Source organism: Colletes latitarsis, chromosome 6 (genome assembly GCF_051014445.1).
Source record: "Colletes latitarsis isolate SP2378_abdomen chromosome 6, iyColLati1, whole genome shotgun sequence".
NCBI classification, from domain to species: Eukaryota; Metazoa; Arthropoda; class Insecta; order Hymenoptera; family Colletidae; genus Colletes; species Colletes latitarsis.
Window position 1 is genome coordinate 20,014,396 of NC_135139.1, and position 24,870 is coordinate 20,039,265.

Sequence of the window (24,870 nt, forward strand, 5' to 3'; positions counted from 1 at the left end):
ATTTCTGCGTTTACTCGAATTTTTTTCTCGAAAATGCGTAGGATTTCAGGGGTATGTCTATTCACCAAAAATGATTGTAATTGACCCCCACAGTCGAAAATAATTTTTCCAAAACGATTTGAAATTGTTTAATTTCGTTGAAAAATTTCTGCGCTTATTAGAATTTTTTTCTCGAAATTGCGTAGGATTTCGGGGGTCCGTATATTCACCAAAAATGATTGTAATTGACCCCCACAGTCGAAAATAATTTTTTCAGGTCGATTTGAAATCTTTTGTATTTGTCGAAAAATTTGGACATCTATTCGAATTTTTTTCTCGAAAATGCGTAGGATTTCGAGGGTACGTTTATTCACCAAAAATGATTGTAATTGACCCCCACAATTAAAAATAATTTTTTTAGAGTGATTTGAAATTTTTTAATCTTGTCGAAAAATTTCTACGCCTAAGAATTAGTTTTTCAATTTTAATAAGCTTGTTTGACGTTCTACGGAAATGTTGTATAATACTTTTATGTAGCTAACCACGAGCTCTACTACACAAATAAATTTCAATGAAATACATTCACTATCGTAGGAGTTATGATCGTTTGTAAATCGCCCAAAGTTAAGACAGTGAAGTTTGCAATTTCACCAACACCTGAACGCCACGAGTGATGCCCGCGTAGATGCAAGGATTCCATTGGAATTCGTCTTTCCTCAAATATTTGCTACCTCGCGTGGCACTCGATTCGGTGTTAAGAATGTCACGGACGCTCGACTGGTACCCGTTGTTGACCGAGAAAGCGATATATTTGACGGTTGCAGGTATCCTCGAATCAGGTGTCGCGTCGAATTGGAATTTTCGATGAAAAATGGGGACCGTAAATGGTAGGGGGGGGGGGGGGGGGGCAGACTCGTCCGCCGAAAACTCGACGATTCGACGACTCACGGGGGCCACCGTCTATCGGGATCGTCCGATTTATTTATACTATAAGCAAAATACCCCGAGCTCCCGGGCACGCTCGTCCGCGGGGCAGAATATCAGCGGCACTCGTAATTCGAACGAAGGATCGGAGCTCTACGGCTGTCAAAAAACGAAATACCATCCGGTCAGCCTCGAGCCTCCACGTCCACTCGAGGATGGTATTATGAATGAACCGACGGGGTCCGAGGAACGGGTGCAGAGAAGAGAGAGAAGTGACTCGAGTCTCTCGAGCCACTCCAGGCTCAATGGAACCGAGAGAAAAATCCGTGTGGTCATTTTTCGAGCGCACAATGAGCGGGGCCCTGGGCCCGTTTCTCTCCCCCTGATCGAGTCCCCGTGTTGCTGCGTCACAACAGTGACACACACCGTTGAGATTCCTGGCTCGAACGCCGGACGGGGACGAGAAACGCGAAGGGCGAAAGAGAAAGAAGCTCGGATGTGGCTCACAATGAGCCTCTCCCGGATGACTAGCGTCGAGGAAGAGGCCTACGGAGGGCTATTTATGCGATCTCATTCCGAGACGAGGTGACACGGCCACGTCGCGTAAACAATGCGATCTTACGAGGGAAGAATGTCCACTGATTCGATTAACGGCGATGATTGGTTGGTATCTTGCCGGTTGACCTGTTCCGCGGGATTCTTTGGACTCCCTCCTTTCTTGGTCGAAAAGAATGAGGCTTCTGGGAACCCTGCCTAGAAATATCTCTCTTCGCGCGTGTCTCTTATCGCTGTAACGATCGTTTGCTATTTTCCAACTTGCTACGTCTTTGGGGAGATTGGCTGGTTACATCATTCGTTGCGAACTGCAACGTGGAAACCATCTCTAATAACTGAAGTAATGCGAGTAAAATGGTCTATAAAATAACAGTCTTTGAATATATTTTCTTAATTGTCCCGGGGAAACGTTTTCGAGCTGCTAAACTTGCGCTCGATTAGTTTATCGTTGTCGACTCCACGAACGAAGCTAAATTATTCAGGTATTTAGCGCCCACACGGTGGCCGTAAATTTCCGAAAATATCGGATAGGCACGTAGAAGACACTGGATACCCCGTTGCCCCGATCACGAAGCTTCTCGATCGATCACGCGGGCTCAATGCGAAAGCGTGATCCAGACGGCGTTTCGAGAATCGTTCGGTCGATCCATCGGTCAAGTCGTTGACATCTTGACGAGGCGCATGGAACGTCTGGCGTCACGTAAAAAAGCCGTTCGTCTTCGGGAACGCATCCACCCACCGTCGACAGGTCTGACGCCTTCCGAGGGCCTGATGTGGGGTCTTCCCGAGCACACCCACGCTCCGATCCCTGCGTCTCGAGGGTCTTCAGCCGTCAGAAGCCGATTTCGAAATTTAACGGACGTTAATTACCAGCGGCTCGGTTAATCATCCGTGATTAGGTTTGCTCACTGGCTGCGATCTCGACCGATAAAGATATTAATAATATTACCAAACGGTTCGCGAAACAAAAATAAATAATACGAGCGTCTGTGTTTTTCTTTTTGTTATATCGATACGCAAGAGTAATTATTAACAGGCATTAAACTGTAACATAAAATTAATATTGGAGAGGAATGGTAGTAGACAATTTCATTTATAAATTACAGTGTTGTAGATATGCAATATTTTCTGCAGCACCCTAATCGAGTTTCTCTTAAATGTCGCCGCACCCGTTGCAGTTGGGTTGTCTGTCGACGCGACATCGTTTCATACCAATTTCACAACGAAATATGCACAGGACGATTCCATGTAATTTAATTATATCTCTGCAACAGTGTAATGCTCTTAATGTCGCCGCGACAAACACAACCGACACCTTTGTAATTAACCCGCGTTCAGGAATGGTCTCGAACAGACACCGAATCAGTAACATCTTAATAAATTATCACACGTTCACTGTCCATGCTCCGTATACGGGTCATATCACCGTGCCATTGGATACGCCGCTGAGAAACCGGACAGTGAACGTGTGTTAACAGGCACTCGTTCCCCCTTTTTTTGTTTGTACGCGCAAGACTGCTGTAACGCCGTGTAATTAACAATTTTACGGTCTGTTTTAGTCGTTGGGGGGACGCTGTTAAGCGTTGACGACCAGCGGAAGCGACTCCTGCTCACGGATCCGCCCACCGATTTTAGCGGAACAGGAAAATGTCGTCGCCCGGGTGACCCTCCCTCGGTAAGTAAACGATCGAGAAACCAAGCCTCATGTTTTCTCTACGCTTTCACGATAAACAAGTTCACCAGCATTGTTTCGAAGTATTTTTTCGATGTAAGAGCTTCCGTTTTCACGCATCTACGAAAGATACTTCGACGTGGCTGTTTGCGTAGGTTCCGTTCCGACGCGTAGAAATCCGAGTTCCTACGGTCGTCACTTTGAAAACGCTTCCGACGGTTGCAGCCGATTTCCTCCGTCGCTGCGAGCGTGTCGACGCTGGGTGGTTCCGCTATCAAACGGTTGAACGCCTTCGAAGACGAATGTCTCTCGTCTCCAGTACAATTTTTTTTTTTTTTTACCCTCGCGCCATCACCCCTTTCTCCTTCTATTTCCTTTTCCTAGCCCGTGAGCTTTCAAGCCCCATTACCGTCGCTTTGAAACACGCTGCAGCGGTCCGATGCGCGTTTTTATTGCTCTATTATTGGCTCCCGAGGGCCACCGCAAAAGATTGCCGAACATTTCGACAAAAAACAGTCTCGAGCTCTCGTTCTCCGCCCTGGCCTCCTAAACGGACGACATCTTCAACGTTACATTTCAATTTCGAGGTTCGTTTGCTACTCTCCCCGACGAACGCCATTTTCAATTTGACCTCAAAGAACCGACGAACGTTCAACGATCGTTGAATCTTCGACAGATCCCCTAGAGCATTTCTAGATCCGCCACTGTGTCTATGGTCCTTCGAAGAACAAAAACGATGTTAACGTTTTCGGCCTTTTTTGTGATTTTTTTTTAACGACAGGTAGGTTGTTTTGTAGTGACATTTTGCAGATATATTTATTCATCCTATAGGTATGTATAGTATTTTTTTCATCAAAAAATATTAAAAATTGCGAGAGTTATAGCTTCTTGTTTGAAAAAACGCATTTAAACTGGCTTACGTGATATTTCAAGATCTAGCAAACCGATTGACTTCAAATTTGGAGAGAATGTTCAGCAGACGCGCCCTTATAGCTGGAACTAGAGATTTAACAAAATATTGAGTTTTACTATTTTATAAGACAAAAGAACAATTAACAAATAAAAATTCGAAACTTGAAGCGTCGCCATTTCTTCATTTATCAGGATTTTGACTTCTCCCTAGTTCCTGCTATAACTACAACCTTCCTCATGAAGATACTTTAACCCCCTCTGTTTCAAATTATCCGGAATCCTGGAAGCCATTGGAGCATCTTTTCCAAAAGAGCCATTAAATAAGAAGTTATAGTTCCCACGATTTTTAATATTTTTCCATGAAAAAAATATTGTACATGCTTAGAAGATGAATGAATGTATCTACAAAGTCTCAGTACAAAACAGCCTATCTATCATTGAAAAAAAAATTACAAAAAGGGCCGTGAAATTGACAGCAATACCTCCTTAACATTGGGACTTTCTGGTGTTTGCGCGTGATTCGCATGGAACGCGATTGACGCCGTGTTTGTTGACGTATCGACTTTTCCAGGGGGGGATCTTTGGTTCTGATAGACGCTGAGATTCACGGTGATCCGGGTTATTAGTACTTGCTCCCACGAACGTCAAACGGGCGTCGAGTTTCGGGAAACGTGATATCAATAAAGCACCAAGTACCCCTGTCTGGTTAGCCACGAAATTGATCTTTTTATAATTGCTTGTCGCGCGGCTCATGATCCGCCCGAGCGATTATTATTCCTCGCCAGCTCGAGCTATCTAATTTTCTTGATCCGTGGTTGGCGTATCTGTCATAATATGTTCTTAATATTTAACAGCGCTTACGACACGTTGTGTTGTGTCAACACAACTCATTGCCAGCATCAACAAGAAACGGTTAGTCTAGGTGCGCGTCCAAGATGAACAGAATCGTGCACCCGGTCTTTATCACGATGCTATAGAGAATTCTAGACACTGTCCTTGTCTCTTTTCTTTCCGTAGCCACCATTGATCTACACGGATCTTGCAGAATTGCAAGCCAAATCGTGACAGCATTCGTAGAGAAGAAATAACGTTCATCTTCTTTGACATCAGCCAAGCCTTTGACCAGGTCTAGCTCCTCAAACTCCAGAGACTTTACTTTTAATATACGCAAGGACCAAAATAACAGCACACGAAAACTCTGCAATAGCACCTAAACGTTTCTAAGAACGTCTCAAATCCAGGTCCCTTTTATTCTGCACATTAGAAAAAGTAAAAGTAAAAATAGTGAAATTGTACGCTACAGGTCTTTTTAATAGTTCACGGAACAACAGATCCAGGAACGCCAGGGGTGAAGTAATAGATAGAACGTAGAGTAAAGATCTATGGAAAAAGTAGTGTGCCTCCTACGAGGAACAAAGGTTCTTATTTTGCTTCCTTGCGTCCTACGTTCTACGTTCTTCAAAGTGTACTCGTCAGACAAGAGGAAGTGCTTTTTGTCCTGCCTTGGCGCGTCCTACGCGTATATTTAACTTGGCATACCTACTTCAACACCTTCCGCGCCCGAGGAACGCTGACTTCTTTGCCTTCTTCTATTGTCCACTTCTTAGAATTGTTCGCGTTCGAAGCAAAACGCGAAAAGATATCGAAATAGAAGTGAAAATTCGCGTGACCTTCAGCACCGAACGCTAACGAGTAGTAGAAATTACAAATTGGAAATAGAAAAAGAATTTTGCAAAATTCTTTACGTAGATTATACAGGGTGTTCGGCCACCACTGGGAAAAATTTTAATGGGGGATTCTAGGGGCCAAAATAAGACGAAAATCAAGAATACTAATTTGTTAGTTCCGCTCGTACTGAATTTTTTTCTCAAAAGTGGATAGGATTTCGGGGGTATGTATATTGACCAAAAATGATTGTAATTGACCTCTGCAACTGAAAATAATTTTTTTAGAACGATTTGAAAAATTTTTTTTCCGTCAGAAAATTTAAGCACCTGTCGATTTTTCTTAAACATTCGTTTTTCATTTTTAATAATTTTGTTTGACGCCCTACAGAAAAGTTGTCTAATACTTTTTTGTAGGTACTCCTAAGCCCTACTTCAGAAAAAAGTTTCATTGAAATATATTCACTATTGTAGGAATTATGGCTGTTTGAAAATTGGAACATTTTTATAGGGTTTTCCTCATTTTTCGGGGTCAAGGATCAACTTTTCGAATATTTTTAGAATTTCTACATATTCTCTAGCAAAATACGCGTCGTTTGCTTTTTTAAACATTAAAATCCGTCAATCCGTTCAGGAGTTATGGTGTTTTAAAGATAGGCATGAAATTTCGGGGAACGATTTCTGGTCTGAAATTAGATTTTCGGTAAGGAATTTTTTTCTCGAAAATGCGTAGGAATTCGGGGGTATGTATATTGACCAAAAATGATTGTAATTGACCTGTGCAACTAAAAATAATTTTTCCAAAATGATTTAAAAATTTTTTTTTTCACCAAAAAATTTCGCATCTACCCGATTTTTTTTCTCGAAAGTGGATAGGATTTCAAAGGTATGTCTATTCACCAAAAATGTTTGTAATTGACCCTCGCATCCGAAAATAATTTTTCCAGAACGATTTGAAATTTTCTTTTTTCGTCGAAAGGCACCAAATTAAATTTTCGGTAAGGAATTTTTTTCTAGAAAGTGCGTAGGATTTCGGGGGTATGTGTATTAACCAAAAATGTTTGTAATTGACCCTCGCAACCGAAAATAATTTTTCCAAAACGATTTGAAATTTTTGTTTCCGTCGAAAAATTTCACACCTCCTCGAATTTTTTTCTAGAAAGTGGGTAGGATTTCGGGGGTATGTCTATTCACCAAAAATGTTTGTAATTGACCCCCGCAACCGAAAATAATTTTTCCAGAACGATTTTAAATTTTTTAATTTAAATGTTAAGAACTTTTTAATGAAGCCTCCATCAACAAATTGGTATTCTTAATTTTCGTCTTATTTTGGCCTCTAGAATCTCCCATTAAAATTTTTCCCAGGGGTGGCCGAACACTCTGTATAAAATACAATATAATATAAAATATTGGACCGATATTTCAGCCTTGGACTCATCTTCTGTCGACTTGATTCTATAAAACTATCTACAAAATTGCATAGCTGCGTTGTAGGTACAACCAGGGCTAAGCATAGTTAAGTTCGGTCACGCACTGAGAATATTTTGTCAATCGTCGGTGATGCTCGTTAGCGGCATCCGTCAGAGACGCGGAGGCGTCTCGGCGCCATGACTTCTCGAAATAATCACGTAGACGCATAGAAGTGGCTTTTTCTTATTCTTCTTCCTTGCTCTTGTTCTTCCAAGTAGTTGCATAGATCCGGTCCTGCTAAAACCTTTTGTCTCTATTTATCATCGAAAATAACAGAGAAACAAAACATGTCCAGTAAACGGACCAACAATTAACTAGTAAATATCTGCATACCGTTGTATCGTGATCGCGTGATCGTCGGTCCATTCTGTACCTTTTCTACGAATTAATATCCACGAGAAGGGAACTGTCGTCGCGGGCATTATCGCGTTGATCTATCCGGTTAGAGACAACGTATCGTTCACGCGGAAAAACATTTAGGAATAACAGAAAACCCGGAAAAGTCAACGGGTAAATATGTGGGTAAATAAGTAAAAGATCCAGAACGCAGCGACGATACCGCGCGATGGTTATTCGTTCGTGCAGGTGGTTTTGCACGAGGACACGAAGCGGTGCTTGGCTGCTGTTTTCAGAATAAACTAGCGAGCTTATACTCATAACAAGAAAAATATTAAATCACCGTCATCGCCCTGTACCCACCCTATCGGCGCCCTTATCTGTGTAGAGCTTTCGATAATAATCGCGCCGAGTCAAGAAGCTTATTTGCCCTAACCGTGTAACGATTATTTTTATTTTCACTTAAAACATTAATACGCAATCATCTGTACGAGACACGGTCGGGGTAAAGGATTATTACCGTTGCGGGAACGTTCGCAGTTCCTTGGAAAAATAGCTGCGAAATAATTCGCGGCCCGTAACGCGCAAAATTAAAACAAATCTCCGTCGAATGTACGTAAATACCACCTGCACACGCTTATGGTAGTATACAGGGTGTTCGGCCATCCCTGGGATTCTAGAGGCCAAAATAAGACGAAAATCAAGAATATCAATTTCTTGACTGAGGCTTCGTTAAAAAGTGATTAACAATTAAATTCAAAAATTTCAAATCATTCCGGAAAAATTATTTTCAGTTACGGGGGTCAATTACAATCATTTTTCATGGATAGACATACCCTCGAAATCCTGCGCATTATCGAGAAAAAAATTCGGGTAGATGCTAAAATTTTTCTGCGAAAAACAAATTTCTCAAATCGTTCTTGAAAAATTATTTTCGGTTGCAGGGGTCAATTACAATCATTTTTGGTCATTGCACATACCCTCGAAATCCTACGAACTTTCGAGAAAAAAATTCCTTACCGAAAATCTAGTGCCTCAATTTTTCGATAAAAAAAAAAAATTTCAAATCGTTTTGGAAAAATTATTTTCGGTTGCAGAGGTCAATTACAATTATTTTTGGTGAATAGACATACCCCCGAAATCCTATCCATTTTCGAGAAAAAAATTCGAGAAGTTGTGAAATTTTTCGTCGGAAAAAAAAAATTTCAAATCGTTCTGGAAAAATTATTTTCAGTTACGGGGGTCAATTACAATCATTTTTGGTGAATAGACATACCCCCGAAATCCTCCGCATTTTCGAGAAAAAAATTCAGAACGTGCGGAACTTTAAATGTTAATAACTTTTTAACAAAGCCTCTATCAACAAATTAGTATTCTTCATTTTCGTCTTATTTTGGCCTGTAGAATTCCCTATTAAAATTTTTCCCAGGGGTGGCTGAACACCCTGTATATCGTGTTTCGTCTCGTCGAAAGATACATGTAATCTTCTTTTGTAGCGTATCGCCTTAATGGATAGAGGAAACGTTTGCCAGTTTATTCGTTTTCTTTCTTCTCTGCTTAGCTCGTACCGTGGCGGGACAGTAATTCCCCGTACCAGATTCCCTTCTAGGTTAAAGCCACATCAACGACGCACCGATTGAGCCATTATGTCCGATGGTAATGCTATTTCGAAGATAGGACGACCTGCGGGCCGATCCGCGTTGTGTTCTCGTTCTACCGTGACACCACAGGAGGCACTCGTGTACAATGGGTTTGCGTAAGGCCATACCAGACCCATGGTTAAGGAACGCTCGATTTACCGTGAAATCCATGAATGTGTCCATGTGTACACTCTCCTCCCCTCTGTCAGCACGATGATCTTTTTCAGGGGATCGCGTTCGAGCCAGAAGGAAACCGTTCCGATTCATTTTAGGCTAATTGTTGCTTAGTGCGTCTTTTATGGAAGCACCGGGGAAGAACAAACGCGCAGATTAAAATTTTTCATCTTTAAACTGTAATCTCTTATCGATTTGTGGTTATTTGGACAAAGTCGAACAAAATTTTTTCCTACCAAATAACCAATAAGACGAGTGTACAACAGTTTATTCGATCGAACAGTTGAATTCAATGACCAAACTGTTTATTTTTCTTTAACCAAGAATGATCAGTTTTCTTTATTAGATTTGTTTCTAAAAATGCGGTTTTTGTTACAATGTTGTATCCAACGTATAATTTGAAAGAAAACAAATATTATCATTCCTTAAACCATTAGATTAATATCGTTTTTCAAAGTAGTCAGACTCGGGCATGAACGTTAAGGGGTTAGCAGCGAAAAAACATTGTTCGTAAGTTTGGCCCATTTTCATGTACGAAGCACCAGCGCCCTCTCGCTGTTTCGATCGCAAGTCACGTAGTCTTGTTTACGCAGTTTGTCCTCTATCCGGCAAAACCTAACCTCCAATACGTGACGTATCCGCGTCTACGTCGAACAGTGAACGTCCTCCCGTAGCCCCGCGACGATTTCAACGCGAGCAAGTGGACAGTAATTTAATCCGACGTGAAAAATAGAAGTCGATCGAGCAGCGACGCGACCGCCTTCTCACGAGCGCATCGTCGACTAGCGGGCACGAATTCGAAACAATGATCTCATTGTCTGTTTCTCGTTGTATATCTTTCTGGTCAGGAGGATCCCCCGGTTGCATCGACTGAGGCCCCGAAGGTGCATTCGCGTACAATGCGTACGCGCGATGGGCGCGTAACAATACAATCGGTAGGCGACAGGAGGATATCACGCGCACGACTGGCCACCGGCAATGACTTAATGCTATTTGGAGCCCACGGCCTCCTCTTGCACGCCATTATGCACGCGTGGCGGGTGCGCTCGTCCGTGAACGCCGTAACACGAAGCCCAAAGAGAAGAACGCCGACACAACGGAAATGTTTACGGTTTCACGGGTCGCTTTAGGACGAGCCTTGGCCACCAGATCGGAATCGATTTCCCTGGGAGAAAGTGAAAGACACGAAATCGCATGGTGTACCCAAGTACCGCTTCGATATTTTTTAATCGAACCGAACGTTCGTACTGACACCTATGGTACTTGACGTACTTTCGAAGGCTACAGGGTGTTCAGCCACCCCTGGGAAAAATTTTAAAGAGGGATTCTAGAGGCCAAAATAAGACGAAAATCAAGAATACCAATTTGTTGATGGAGGCTCCGTTAAAAAATTATCATCGTTTAAAGTTCCGCACGTACTGAATTTTTTTCTCGAAAGTGGATAGGATTTCGGGGGTGGGTTTATTCACCAAAAATTATTGTAATTGACCCCCGTAACTGAAAATAATTTTTTTAGAATGATTTCAAAAATTTTTTTTTCGGCGAAAAATTTAGGCACCTACCACCTGTCGATTTTTCTTAAAAATTCGTTTTTCATTTTTAATTTTGTTTGTCGCCCTACAGAAAAGTTGTCTAATACTTTTTTGTAGGTACTCCTAAGCCCTACTTTAGAAACAAGTTTCATTGAAATATATTCACTATTGTAGAAATTATGGCTGTTTGAAAATTGGAACATTTTTATAGGGTTTTACTCATTTTTCGGGGTCAAGGATCAACTTTTCAAATATTTTTAGAATTTCTACATATTCTCTAGGAAAATATGCGTTGTTTGCTTTTTTAAATATTAAAATCCGTCAATCAGTTCAAGAGTTATGGTGTTTTAAAGATACGCATGAAATTTCGGGGAACGATTTCTGGCCTGAAATTAGATTTTCGGTAAGGAATTTTTTTCTCGAAAATGCGTAGGATTTCGAGGGTATGTCTATCCATCAAAAATGATTCTAATTGACCCCCGCAACCGAAAATAATTTTTCCAAAACGATTTGAAAATTCTTTTTTTCACCAAAAAATTTTGCACCTACCCGATTTTTTTTCTCGAAAGTGGATAGGATTTCAAAGGTATATGTAATGACCAAAAATGATTATAATTGACTCCCGCAACTGAAAATAATTTTTCCAGGACGATTTGAAATTTTCTTTTTTCGTCGAAAGGCACTAAATTAGATTTTCGGTAAGGAATTTTTTTCTCGAAAATGCGTAGGAATTCGGAGGTATGTATATTGACCAAAAATGATTGTAATTGACCTCTGCAACCGAAAATAATTTTTCCAAAACGATTTGAAAATTTTTTTTTTCACCAAAAAATTTCGCACCTACCCGATTTTTTTTCTCGAAAGTGGATAGGATTTCAAAGGTATATGTAATGACCAAAAATGATTATAATTGATTCCCGCAACTGAAAATAATTTTTCCAGGACGATTTGAAATTTTCTTTTTTCGTCGAAAGGCACCAAATTAGATTTTCGGTAAGGAATTTTTTTCTCGAAAATGCGTAGGAATTCGGAGATATGTATATTGACCAAAAATGATTGTAATTGACCTCTGCAACCGAAAATAATTTTTCCAAAACGATTTGAAATTTTTTTTTTCCGTCGGAAAATTTCACACCTCCTCGAATTTTTTTCTAGAAAGTGGGTAGGATTGCGAGGGTATGTGTATCCACCAAAAATGATTGTAATTGACCCTCGCAACCGAAAATAATTTTTCCAGAACGATTTGAAATTTTTGAATTTAATTGTTAATAACTTTTTAACGAAGCCTCCATCAACATATTGGTATTCTTGATTTTCGTCTTACTTTGGCCTCTAGAATCCCCTATTAAAATTTTTCCCAGGGTTGTTGGTAAAGTTATACAAAAATTTTTAGAACGGAACAATAATCGAGTAGAAATTTATACAGTTTATTCAAAGTGGTTCCATTAACTTGGTAAAGCAGAGGCTGACGAAGGTGCCAATATGGCGGAATTTGCGTAAACCGTGCGTACGTTTGCATCCAAATAAGGCGGGAAATAGGCGAAAACGTCCCGGGGCCGTTGATCCATCAGCGTGACGTCAGTAACGATGCAATTCCGGGAAGAGGAGTCTATTCGACGGTTTAATGGAATTCGGTGTCAGAATTTCGTGGGACGCACGTACGTGTAAACAGGCACGGTGTCGGGCAACATACTGTACCGGGGGTTGAACACCCTAAAATTAGCCCCGGAGCGGGACGCGACGCGTATACGCGAGCAGCCCGATCGGACGTGGACCCACACGCGTGGAGAGCGTGAAAAAATGCTTACATTATCATCCGTAATTTCGTAAACACACCGCGGGTAGTACGGGCTAGACTATGGGGACCCGATGGTGCACTCGTTGCGGGTGGCCCAAGGAACAGCGTCTTCCGTAGTGGGTTTTCACTCTGGGAAGTGGGTCTCCCGTGAAAGAAACTTGAAAACCGTCTCGCGTTACGGATTCAGAGAAAAACAGAATACTTCCACAGTCGTGTGCGCAATTGGTGAAACGAAATTAACGGTAGAACAGCATGGTAATGCAGGTCATCGGTATGATCTATTAATTCTTGTTTGCACAACGATTTAACTCGTAGCTGACGATCTGTCGTTGGACCTATTAGTAAATAACGGATAATGGACGTTCGAGGGAAGAACAATAATCAGTGGACTTTGGAGCAGGGCTTCTCAAACTTTGGTTAGAAAATATCGCTTTGCCACTTTGAAATTTTTAGTAATATTTTATGGTTTCTGAGAAGGGGAACTTAAGTGTTAATTTACTACTATTTGGTTGTCAAGTATGAAATGGAGCAAACTTCATGTTATTTATTTCAATCGCACACTCATTTAGACTCATTTGTTTTTCGCGTGAAAGGTACATCTTTTCCTCCTTCTAACTCGTATTTCAATTAAGAGGGACCATGGAAATCAGCGAAATTCGTGTGTTGATGAAGTACGAGTTCCACCGTGGAGCCACAACACGGCAGGCAGTCGCCAATATCAATAGCGTGTTCGGTATTCAAGTGGCTACGAACGCGACTGTAGCTCGTTGGTTTAAAACATTTCGTTCGGGAGATTTCGACCTGTCTAATGAACCACGTGGTCGACCCAAGACTCAGGTAGATAGTAACGTCCTGAAAGTGCACGTGAATTATCATTAACGTGCAATGTATCAAAGCAAACAATCTTGACTCATTTGGCACAAATCGGTAAAGTGAAAAAGCTGGACAAGTGGATACCGCATGAATTGACCGATGCACAGAAGGAACGAAGACTCAATCCATCAATTTCTCAATCGAATTGTTACGTGTGATGAAAAATGGATCGTGTATGATAATCGTAAGCGTTCATCGCAATGGGTGGACAAAGATGAACCACCAAAACACTGTGCGAAACGAGACATCCACCGGAAGAAGCTGATGGCCACTGTTTGGTGGTCTGGCTCAGGTGTCATCCACCACAGCTTTATGGAACCTGGCCAATCGATCACAACGGATGTATACTGTTATCAACTAGACGAAATGATGAGAAATCTTGCGATTAAACAGCCAAAATTAGTCGGATGACTCCAATCCTCCTGCACGACAAGTGAGGTTGAAGTTGGAAACTCTCCACTATCATTTCTTTCAAAATTTAAACAACTTTTTATCTGGGAAAAAAATTCAATTCCGCACAGTCAAAATGGCGTTTCAAGAGTTCATCGACTCCCGTGATCCAGGCATCTACAGCAAAGGGATAAATGAGTTATCTCTAAAATGGCAAAAGTGTATCGATAATATAGGTGCATACTTTGATTAAAAATAGAAAGTTTTTATTGGGAAAAAATCGAATTCAATTACGTGCATTTTTGCTCCATTTCATACTTGAATATTTTGTTATGGAACGGTGTCTGGTCCTCCGCGACGAAGGACGATAATAAATAGTAATCTTCAGGGTCTCGATAAAACCAACAACGGTTTGAATGCAAACGAACGGCATTAACCGTGGAAAGTTTCCGCGTCTGCTTACCAGGAGATACCACTGCCGCCGGAATTATTCCGTTTACCCGTTCGTTGTAAACAATCCGAATAACAGATACATGTAAAGTATATCGCGCGCGCGGGATAATTCAACCGAAGTCGTACGGTAAGATCCACCGACGCGCGGGTTAATTAATTGCCTATTTTAAATTCGAATTATATACCATGCCATTATAACGTGTCGCGCGTTAGGATCGCCCCGGGCAACAGCGTTACGGGGGCGATGGAGACATACGGACGGAATAGAGGACGGGCGAGACATCGATATTCGTGTGTTGGTGGGTTTGCCAATTAAATTCGAAATTACCGGTGAAAACGAGCAAATTGTTGCCGTTACGCAGCGCCCCGCGAACGTGACCACCGACGTTCCCGTGAACGTTCATCGCAACCGATTTAGCATTTAACGTCATAATGACGTTTGCATTTTCGACTGCGCCGTTGTTTACTTTATTTCGAATCACACCGCGATTAAGCGTGACCTCATCTACGCCAATATCTACATAATGATCCCCGGAGTCTCGCGATCCGGTTAAAAACTCGCGAAAATCGGTTTCTTCTTAAGGGGTTAGGTAGGTAACTCTAGCGGTATGGGAAACGAGGCAATTTTTTAAGCTACAATGAAGAAAAAGTAAGCAGTCAATTATCCTGAGACTTAGCACTGTATTTAGAGTATAACAAATATTGAAAAAAACCCTTGGCAATGTTTAAAAAATATTTATAATTAAGACTACACGGCGCCATGTTCCCGAGCCACTTCATTTTTTGATGCCTAACTGGTGTGCAGGGTTATGGTAAAATGGTTATCGAAATATTCCATTAACTATGATGAAAGTCCTTAGCATCGACGATGAGACATTTCAATTTGTATAATAATGAACAATATGGCAGATATTTGAAACCTAAAATCGAATTTTATTAAAAATCGAGTTTTTATTACTAATATTTTGCAGAATTATTAGACAATTTAGAATTATATTAGTTTTTCTTGCTTAATAAAATTGATATTGGTACATTTAATGGTGAAATGCAAACCAGTTATAATCACAGCGTATGAGTAAAGATTCACCCCATAATAACGCGGAGGACGAACAAAATTGAAACTACAGGCATTTTTATTACATTGAAAGCCTACAAAGTCTTTAAGTCTACAATTATATTAGTTTTTCTTGATTAATAAAATTGATATTGGTACGCTTAATGGTGAAATGCAACCCAGTTATAATCACAGCGTACGAGTAAAGATTCACCCCATAATAACGCGGAGGACGAACAAAATTGAAACTACAGGAATTTATATTACTTTGAAAGCCTACAAAGTCTTTAAGTCTACAATTATATTAGTTTTTCTTGCTTAAGAAAATTGATATTGGGTCGTTTAATGGGGAAATTCAACCCAGTTATAATCACAGCATACGAGTAAAGATTCACCCCATAGAACCAGTAAAGTATTGCATTATTTAAGGGTTAAATGAGTAATAACGCGGAGGACGAACAAAATTGGAACTACAGGCATTTCTATTACTTTGCAAGCCTACAAAGTCTTTAAGTCTACAATTATATTAGTTTTTCCTGCTTAAGAGGTTAGGTAACTCTAGCGGTATGGGAAACGAGGCAATTTTTTAGGCTATAATGAAGAAAAAGTAAGCAGTCAATTATCCTGAAACTTTGCACTGTATTTAGAGTATAACAAATATTGAAAAAAACCCTTGGCAATGTTTAAAAAATATTTATAATTAAGCCTACACGGCGCCATGTTCCCGAGCCACTTCATTTTTTGATGCCTAACTGGTCTGCAGGGTTATGGTAAAATGGTTGTCGAAATATTCCATTAACTACGATAAAAGTCCTTAGCATCGACGATAAGATATTTCAATTTGTATAAAAATAAACAATATGGCAGATATTTGAAACCTAAAATCGAATTTGATCAAAAATCGAGTTTTTATTACTAATATTTTGCAGAATTATTAGACAATTTTTAAAAAAACGGATCGTCAATGCTTAATAAATATAATAGTAAGGGTAACTGTAAATTTTCAAAGCAATTGATTAATTAGAACTGGAGTAATTCTGCACACCGTTTTGTAGAACATAGTTCCGAGGAAAATGCATTTAAAGTTTGATATACGTCATTGTTTGAGGCTCTAAATTTTCAGCAGAAACATTGTTCCGACACTAGGACCTTTCGTATAATGATTTCAACGCTTCAAACTATTATTTAAGCTAAAAAACAAAATATCGAATTTTTCAAACTTTTAGAGTTACCTAACCCCTTAACGGATGATCGTAGAACATGGCCACTTATTTGCTTTTAACGAGATCTATTAGAAATAAGTACGCGTAGTCGTCGGTTATGCTTGCAACCGATTTTGTAAAATATGTATATTATTTTCAACCGATACGCGAAGGAATTGCAAAAAGACGGAAGGAAAATATTTCCCCTGCCCATTAGTTTTGCTTATCGCGTGCGGGGGTTGAAAAATGCGCGGGGCTCGCGATAATGACTGCCGGAATTCCAAATCGAGTTTTGTCGGTTCGACAAATATTTTTCTCGCCGGAGATACGCATAACGAGAGGTCCAGGCGATGCTCGGCGCGCCTCTAAACCGCTTTCGAGGGCGATTTTCAGGATGGTGGTCGCGGGCAGGGCCGATGCTCCACATCCAGCGACTATCGATCTGTACCTGCGGATACCATTGGATACCGGACCATCGTTCTACACCGACGCGAGCCAATTTCCATTGGTCCGCGGCCGGCCGTACTTCGCTACGCTTTCTGTTTTCCTTTCTTCATTTTATTTCACCCCGGCTGCCCGCTTTTCCTTTGTCCTCTTTTTTCGCCCCCCTCCCTTCGACGTCCATCTGAGAGACGCGAACCAACGAAGACAGAGCGAAAAAATATACAGTCGTGTTCCGGCGGTACGGAATATTGTAACTTCGCCCGCCCCCCGCGCCTTTGTAATTGCCAATTTTAATTGGCCCCCGGTTCGAGTTACGTTTTTCAACTCGTCCGCCCGATTCTTTCTTTCCGGGTCCCCTCCCCAGTCTTTCGTTATCTGCCAGTTCTTTTTGTTGCCGCTGTCTCGCTCGAAGAGCTCTCTCGACTGTGTTGGATGTAAATTAAATTCTATTTATCCACCGCCCAGCACGCTCGTCGCTTTCATCCTTTTGTTCCACATTCCCTCCCTCTGCCCATTTCCGCGTACTTTTTTCGGAGTCTGTGTCCGGGGTCCCCTCCTTTTTCGTGGAAGTTTGTTTTAATGGACCGGCCAGTCGTCCAGGTTCGTTTCAATTTTGTTCGTCCTCCGCGTTATTACGCATTTAACCCTTAAATGGTGCGATACTTTACTGGTTGTACTAATGGTACTATGGGGTGAATCTTTACTCGTACACTGTGCTTATAACTGGGTTGCATTTCCCCATTAAACGTACCAATATCAATTTTATTAAGCAAGAAAAACTAATATAATTGTAGACTTAAAGGGCTTTGTAGGCTTTTAAAGTAATAAAAATGCCTGTAGTTTCAATTTTGTTCGTCCTCCGCATTATTACTCATTTAACTCTTAAATAATACGATAATTTACTGGTTATACTAATGGTACTATGGGGTGAATCTTTACTCGTACACTGTGCTTATAACTGGGTTGCATTTCCCCATTAAACGTACCAATATCAATTTTATTAAACAAGAAAAAGTAATATAATTGTAGACCTTAAAAGGCTTTGTAGGCTTTTAAAGTAATAGAAATGCCTGTAGTTTCAATTTTGTTCGTCCTTCGCATTATTACTCATTTAACCCTTAAATAAAGCGATACTTTACTAATTCTATGGGGTGAATCTTTACTCGTACGCTGTGATTATAACTGGGTTGCATTTCCCCATTAAACGTACCAATATCAATTTTATTAAGCAAGAAAAAGTAATATAATTGTAGACCTTAAAAGGCTTTGTAGGCTTTTAAAGTAATAAAAATGCCTGTAGTTTCAATTTTGTTCGTCCTCCGCGTTATTATGGGGTGAATCTTTACTCGTACGCTGTCATTATAACTGGGTTGCATTTCACCATTAAGCGTACCAATATCAATTTTATTAATCAAGAAAAACTAATATAATTCTAAATTGTCTAATAATTCTGCAAAATATTAGTAATAAAAACTCGATTTTTGATCAAATTCGATTTTAGGTTTCAAATATCTGCCATATTGTTCATTTTTATACAAATTGAAATGTCTCATCGTCGATTCTAAGGACTTTCATCATAGTTAATGGAATATTTCGACAACCATTTTACCATAACCCTGCAGACTAGTTAGGCATCAAAAAATGAAGTGGCTCGGGAACATGGCGCCGTGTAGTCTTAATTATAAATATTTTTTAAACATTGCCAAGGGTTTCTTTCAATATTTGTTATACCTAAATACAGTGCAAAGTCTCAGGATAATTGACTGCTTACTTTTTCTTCATTGTAGCTTAAAAAATTGCCTTGTTTTCCATACCGCTAGAGTTACCTAACCCCTTAAGCAGGAAAAACTAATATAATTGTAGACTTAAAGACGTTGTAGGCTTTCAAAGCAATAGAAATGCCTGTAGTTCCAATTTTGTTCGTCCTCCGCATTATTACTCATTTAACCCTTAAATAATGCAATACTTTACTGGTTCTATGGGGTGAATCTTTACTCGTATGCTGTGATTATAACTGGGTTGCATTTCCCCATTAAACGACCCAATATCAATTTTATTAAGCAAGAAAAACTAATATAATTGTAGACTTAAAGACTTTGTAGGCTTTCAAAGTAATAAAAATGCCTGTAGTTCCAATTTTGTTCGTCCTCCGCATTATTACTCATTTAACCCTTAAATAATGCAATACTTTACTGGTTCTATGGGGTGAATCTTTACTCGTATGCTGTGATTATAACTGGGTTGAATTTCCCCATTATATGTACCAATATCAATTTTATTAAGCAAGAAAAACTAATATAATTGTAGACTTAAAGACTTTGTAGGTTTTCAAAGTAATAAAAATGCCTGTAGTTTCAATTTTGTTCGTCCTCCGTGTTATTATGGGGTGAATCTTTACTCGTACGCTGTGATTATAACTGTGTTGCATTTTACCATTAAACATACCAATATCAATTTTATTAATCAAGAAAAACTAATATAATTCTAGACTTTAACACATAAAATATAGCTATTCTTGCCTAATAAAAATTCTCTGTGAATCTCTGCAGCCAAGAGTGCCTCCAGCAACGTTTTATTTTATTAAATGTACCGTGTGTCGTTGATTTCTTATCGTATAAAATGGAAATAAATTTCAGAAGGACGATTTTTAGTCTTTGGAAGTAAACGCAAGCCAGAGAGAGAAATACAGAGGAGACTGGGCGTACAAAGGACAAGTAACAACCGCAACGGTAGAAGCTGGCTACATGTATCGAGGTTAGGTCACGGCATTCTAGCAGCGATTCCAGTTTCGCGTTTTGCCGCGGGTCTCTGGGAAACGCGCACCTGTCGTCTTTCCCCTGGACGAGCAGACGATGGCGAAACTCCCTTTTCGCTGCCTCTCTGCCCTCTTCCCGGTGCGTTCGTTCTTCTCTTTTTACCCTCCTTCTCTCCGTCAGCCATGCCTTGCTCCCTACCGTTGCACTTTTCCCGGTAAAAATATTCGCGAAAATTTACTAGAGACGTTTAGGCGCGAAACCACTAACCGTTTCGTGGGCGTTGTTTTTTCTGGCTCGTCGAACGCGGGATTCGCACGGTTATGAGAACACCGCGTTTCGAATTTTTGGTTTTCTCGATTCTACAATAACACACCACCGATCTGGACCACTGCTTTGGTTTACCCCAAATTCTCTGTATTTTAAATTATTAAAGCGGAACCACGGTTGTTTGATGTGAACCAGGAGCTCGGTTAACTGGAAATTCCCCCCTATTATTCGCCATGTTAGAAATCAGGCAACGTTAGTAGCTTTTTAGATACTGTATACGTGATATTGTGTCGTCGAAAAAATGGCAGCCCAAAATCAACGGCGACGCGAGTTTAGATCTCGCTGTTTATTATTGTTGCGTAAACTGCCACGTGCAATTAGCTGGCACTATTTTAGAAACACTTTTTCTCGCTTTTCAGGCTTTTTGCGGGGCTCTCTGGCCCTTCAACGAGAATCAATCGCGCTCTAACCGAATCCATTATACTTTATAGCCGTTTACGGATGAAGTTTGCGGGTAAACTGACAAAAACGGTTCCTCTTTCGAACACCAGACTGCTAAATCTCGCGTTTGCCACTAAATCGTTCAAAGTCTGTTGATGAGGACCCGTTGTGAAAAACGAGAAGATAAGAAATTGTTGCCATTTGTATTTTAACGTTCGATCCTGTTTGTTGCGGTTCGTTTTTTAGCCAGTGTTTCTCAAACTTCGTTTAGAGGAATGTTTTTGACAAACCTCTTTGGTACAGAATTGAATTGTTATTCTTTAAATGAGATTGAATGTAAATTGTGAATATCGTGGTAGAAATTTTTCTTTGTTCCAAGAGCTTGGGGGTTCCCGCCATTGTGTTTGTGGTTTGAGAAACGCTGTCGTAAGCTCCAACGGCGTCTCATTGCGCCGCTGCTTAGATGTAAAATAAAAAAAGAAAAAGATGGTTACACGTAAGACGGAAACGAAAGAAGGTTTACGCGTTCGATTCTCCGTCTCTCTTCGTCCATTTCGTAGAGCGAACTGTTTGTTTAAGTAAGCTGGCGGCCAAACTTTTTTCTCTCTCGTTCTCTTGTTTGAAATTGATGATTGCACGAACCGCTAATACGACCGCAACGGTTACGCGGGAAGAAACAAAAAAAGAAAGTGGGAAAAAGCGTAACGAAATTTGCGAGGGGAACGTGACGAAAAATTAACGGAAACTAATGTATCCAGACGCTTCTCGAAACTTTGTTATAATAGATTTTGGTTTATTTAACACTAGATTTACGGACTGAGCCAATTTGACTCATTTAGAATTTTGTTACTATACAGGGTGTTCGGCCATTCCTGGGAAAAATTTTAATGGAGGATTCTAGAGGCCAAAATAAGACGAAAATCAAGAGTACCAATTTGTTGATGGAGGCTTCGTTAAATAGTTATTAACAATTAAATTCAAAAACTTCAAATCGTTCTGGAAAAATTATTTTCGGTTGCAGGAGTAAATTACAATCATTTTTGGTGAGTAGACACACCCTCGAATTCCTACGCATTTTTGAGAAAAAAATTCGAGTAGGTGGACAAATTTTTCGACAAAATTCAAAAATTTCAAATCGTTCTGGAAAAATTCTATTTGGATGCGGGGGTCAATTACAATTACTTTTGGTGAAGAGACACACCCACGAATTCCTATGCATTTTTGAGAAAAAAATTCGAGTAGGTGGACAAATTTTTCGACGAAAAAAAAAATTTTCAAATCGTTCTGAAAAATTTATTTTCGGTTGCGGGGGTCAATAACAATCATTTTTGGTCATTAGACATACCCCCGAAATCCTACCCACTTTCTAGAAAAAAATTCGAGAAGGTGTGAAATTTTACGACGGAAAAAAAAAATTTCAAATCGTTCTGGAAAAATTATATTTGGATGCGAGGGTCAATTACAATCATTTTTGGTGAATAGACATACCCCCGAAATCTTGCGCATTTTTGAGAAAAAAATTCAGAACGTGCGGAACTTGAAACGTTAATAACTTTTTAACGAAGGCTCCATCAACAAATTGATATTCTTAATTTTCGTCTTATTTTGGCCTCTAGAATCCCCCATTAAAATTTTTCCCAGGTGTGGTCAAACACCCTGTATATAAAAAATTTGAATATTATTTTTTAATAACATATGTTGGTTTTTAATTCCGTAATGAATTATACATAAATATGAATTCCTTCCCTCAAATTACCGCTTCATTTCTTATTATCGAATGTGGTATAACTATTTTTACGGTTGTGAGTCTATTTGACTCATAAAATGATTTAACAGTTAGTTGCTTTGCAAATTTCTGGCTTACATAAAGAATCAGGATTCTAACACCAATTACGTGTAAACATTCATGTTCAATCTTATCAACTTATTAGTTAGCTGGGGTCAAAAAGAACAGAGCGTTTTTAGTGAGATAATATAATTTTATAAAATCAATTTTTTGCTACAAAAATTTTGTCCACCAAGGTAATTTCGATATTTATTTGTAAAAGGATATTTCAATTGATATTTATTTTACATCTAATTACGTAGGGTTGCCATCGTTGGGAAAAAATCAGAAAAAATTTCTTTTACTAAATGTATTTTAAAAAACACAGTGTATTCATAAAAAATGTTTACAATGAAATTTTTAATAATAAATCTTCCATTTAAATTGATTTGGAACTATTTTTTTTTGCAAACAACTTCAATTTTGTTGTATGAGTCAAATTGGCTCGTTCCAGTAAAAATAAGTATATAATCAACATCCGTAAATCTAGTGTTAACATTATCGTACAAGATATTATATCAACGCGATAACAGTTTTCAATTTTTACTAACGATTCCCAATTGTTACATCAGCCCTTCGCGTTCCGAGGCATTTTTAATATTCCATTCCGTTAGGTACACGCGCAATTCAGCTATTTCCATTTATACCCTACGGCCAATATAATATATTTCCTTGTGCAGTAATGAAAACCCAATATTCAGTAATAGATTTAATATAAGTAAAGCAATAACTTAAAAAGTATGTTTATATTTAAAATGTGCAATTAGTCGTCGTGTCCTTTGCCCAGACCTTCCACCTCGCATGTTTCGCATAACTCTTCTTTTTCCTTGCGTTCTACGGTTTCGAAGCTTGCTGTGCAATCTTTATGTTTTTCTTGCGACCGTGGCGTAATTACTTTCAATATCAAAACACGCAGGATAAATTATAAAAATAGCTAACAAAAAGAACGAATGTTCACAGCAAAAGAAGCGCGGTCCTTTCCTCCTCGTCCTCGCTGCGCCACTGTCATGGCGGTTACTGCGACCACGAGTCAGTTCCGTCGAAAACGATCGTCATTTAGACGTGGTTTTTCCGCACGACGATGTTTACGCCACACGTGGGAACCTCGACGCGATGTCATCAAACTTTCCAACGGTTTTTACACCGAGGATTCCTCTTTCCAAAGTGACGTTTTTTTTCGTCCCGTCGACAGATGCTCCTACGCCGCGACGAGCTGACGGAAACTCTCTCCTCGCACCAACAACGTCACGTGGAACACGATTTCCAAATTCTGCGACGCGAACCGTTCCTTTCCAACCCCGTTTAATTACAAGCAAATTTTACTGGAACCATGCATGCATATTTAACCCCATGATGTACGATTTAATGTAATTTTTCAAACGTATACTATTTAATTCTATTAACACTAGACTTACGGACATTGATCACACATATTTTTATTGATACCTTTCATGTTGACGATTACCTTAAAATACGATTTTTCTTTTAATTAGAATATACAGGGTGTTCGGCCACCCTTGGGAAAAACATTAATGGGAGATTCTAGAGGCAAAAATAAGACGAAAATCAAGAATACCAATTTGTTGATAGTGACTTCGTTAAGAAGTTATTAACGTTTAAAGTTCCGCCAATACTGAATTCTTTCTCGAAAGTGGGTAAGATTTCGGGAGTATGTATAATGACCAAAAATAATTGTAATTGACCCTCGCAGTCGAAAATAATTTTTTCAGAATTAATTAAAAATTTTTTTTTCGTTGAAAAATTTAGGCAACTAGCCCTGTTGATTTTCCTTAAAAATTCGTTTTTGATATTTAATAATTTTATTTGACGTCCAACAGAAAAGTTGTTTAATACTTTTTTGTAGGTACCTACGGGCTCTATTTCAGAAAAAAGTTTCATTGAAATATATTCACTATTATAGGAGTTATGGCTGTTTGAAAATTGGACCATTTTTATGGGGTTTTTCTAACATTACAGGGCCAAGGAACAACCTTCCGAATATTTTTATAATTTCTACATATTCTACACTAAAATAAGCGGCGTTTGGCTTTTTGAACATTAAAATCGTCCAATCCGTTCAGAAGTTATGGTGCTTTAAAGATTCGCATAAAATTTACGGGAAGCATTTTTGGCCTAAAATTATACTTTCGGTAAACAATTTTTTTCTCGAAAATGGTTAGGATTTCGAGGGTATGTCTATTGACCAAAAATTATTATGATTGGTCCCTACAATCAAAAATAATTTTTTTAGAACGATTTAAAGTTTTTTAATTTTGTTGAAAAATTTCACACATTCTCGAATTTTTTTCTCCAAACTGGGTAGGATTTCCGGGGTATATCTATTCATAAAAAATGATTATAATCGACCCTTGCAATCGGAAATAATTTTTTTAGAACGATTTGAAAAATTTTTTTTTTCGCCGAGAAATTTCACCTACCCGAATTTTTTTCTCGAAAGAGGGTAGGATTTCGGGGATATGTGTATTCATCAAAAATTATTGTAATTGAC

The 24,870-nt window shown here is 39.3% G+C and overlaps 1 long non-coding RNA gene across 1 annotated transcript in view; it reads left to right on the forward strand.

Moving 5' to 3' along the window:
• LOC143342535 (uncharacterized) overlaps positions 1–24,870 on the forward strand; it is a 41,646-nt gene that overhangs the window by 15,253 nt on the left and 1,523 nt on the right. Inside the window, exon 2 of the long non-coding RNA XR_013079818.1 lies at positions 3,018–3,133. This is a non-coding gene — a long non-coding RNA (uncharacterized LOC143342535). The remainder of the gene's footprint in view (positions 1–3,017; positions 3,134–24,870) is intronic.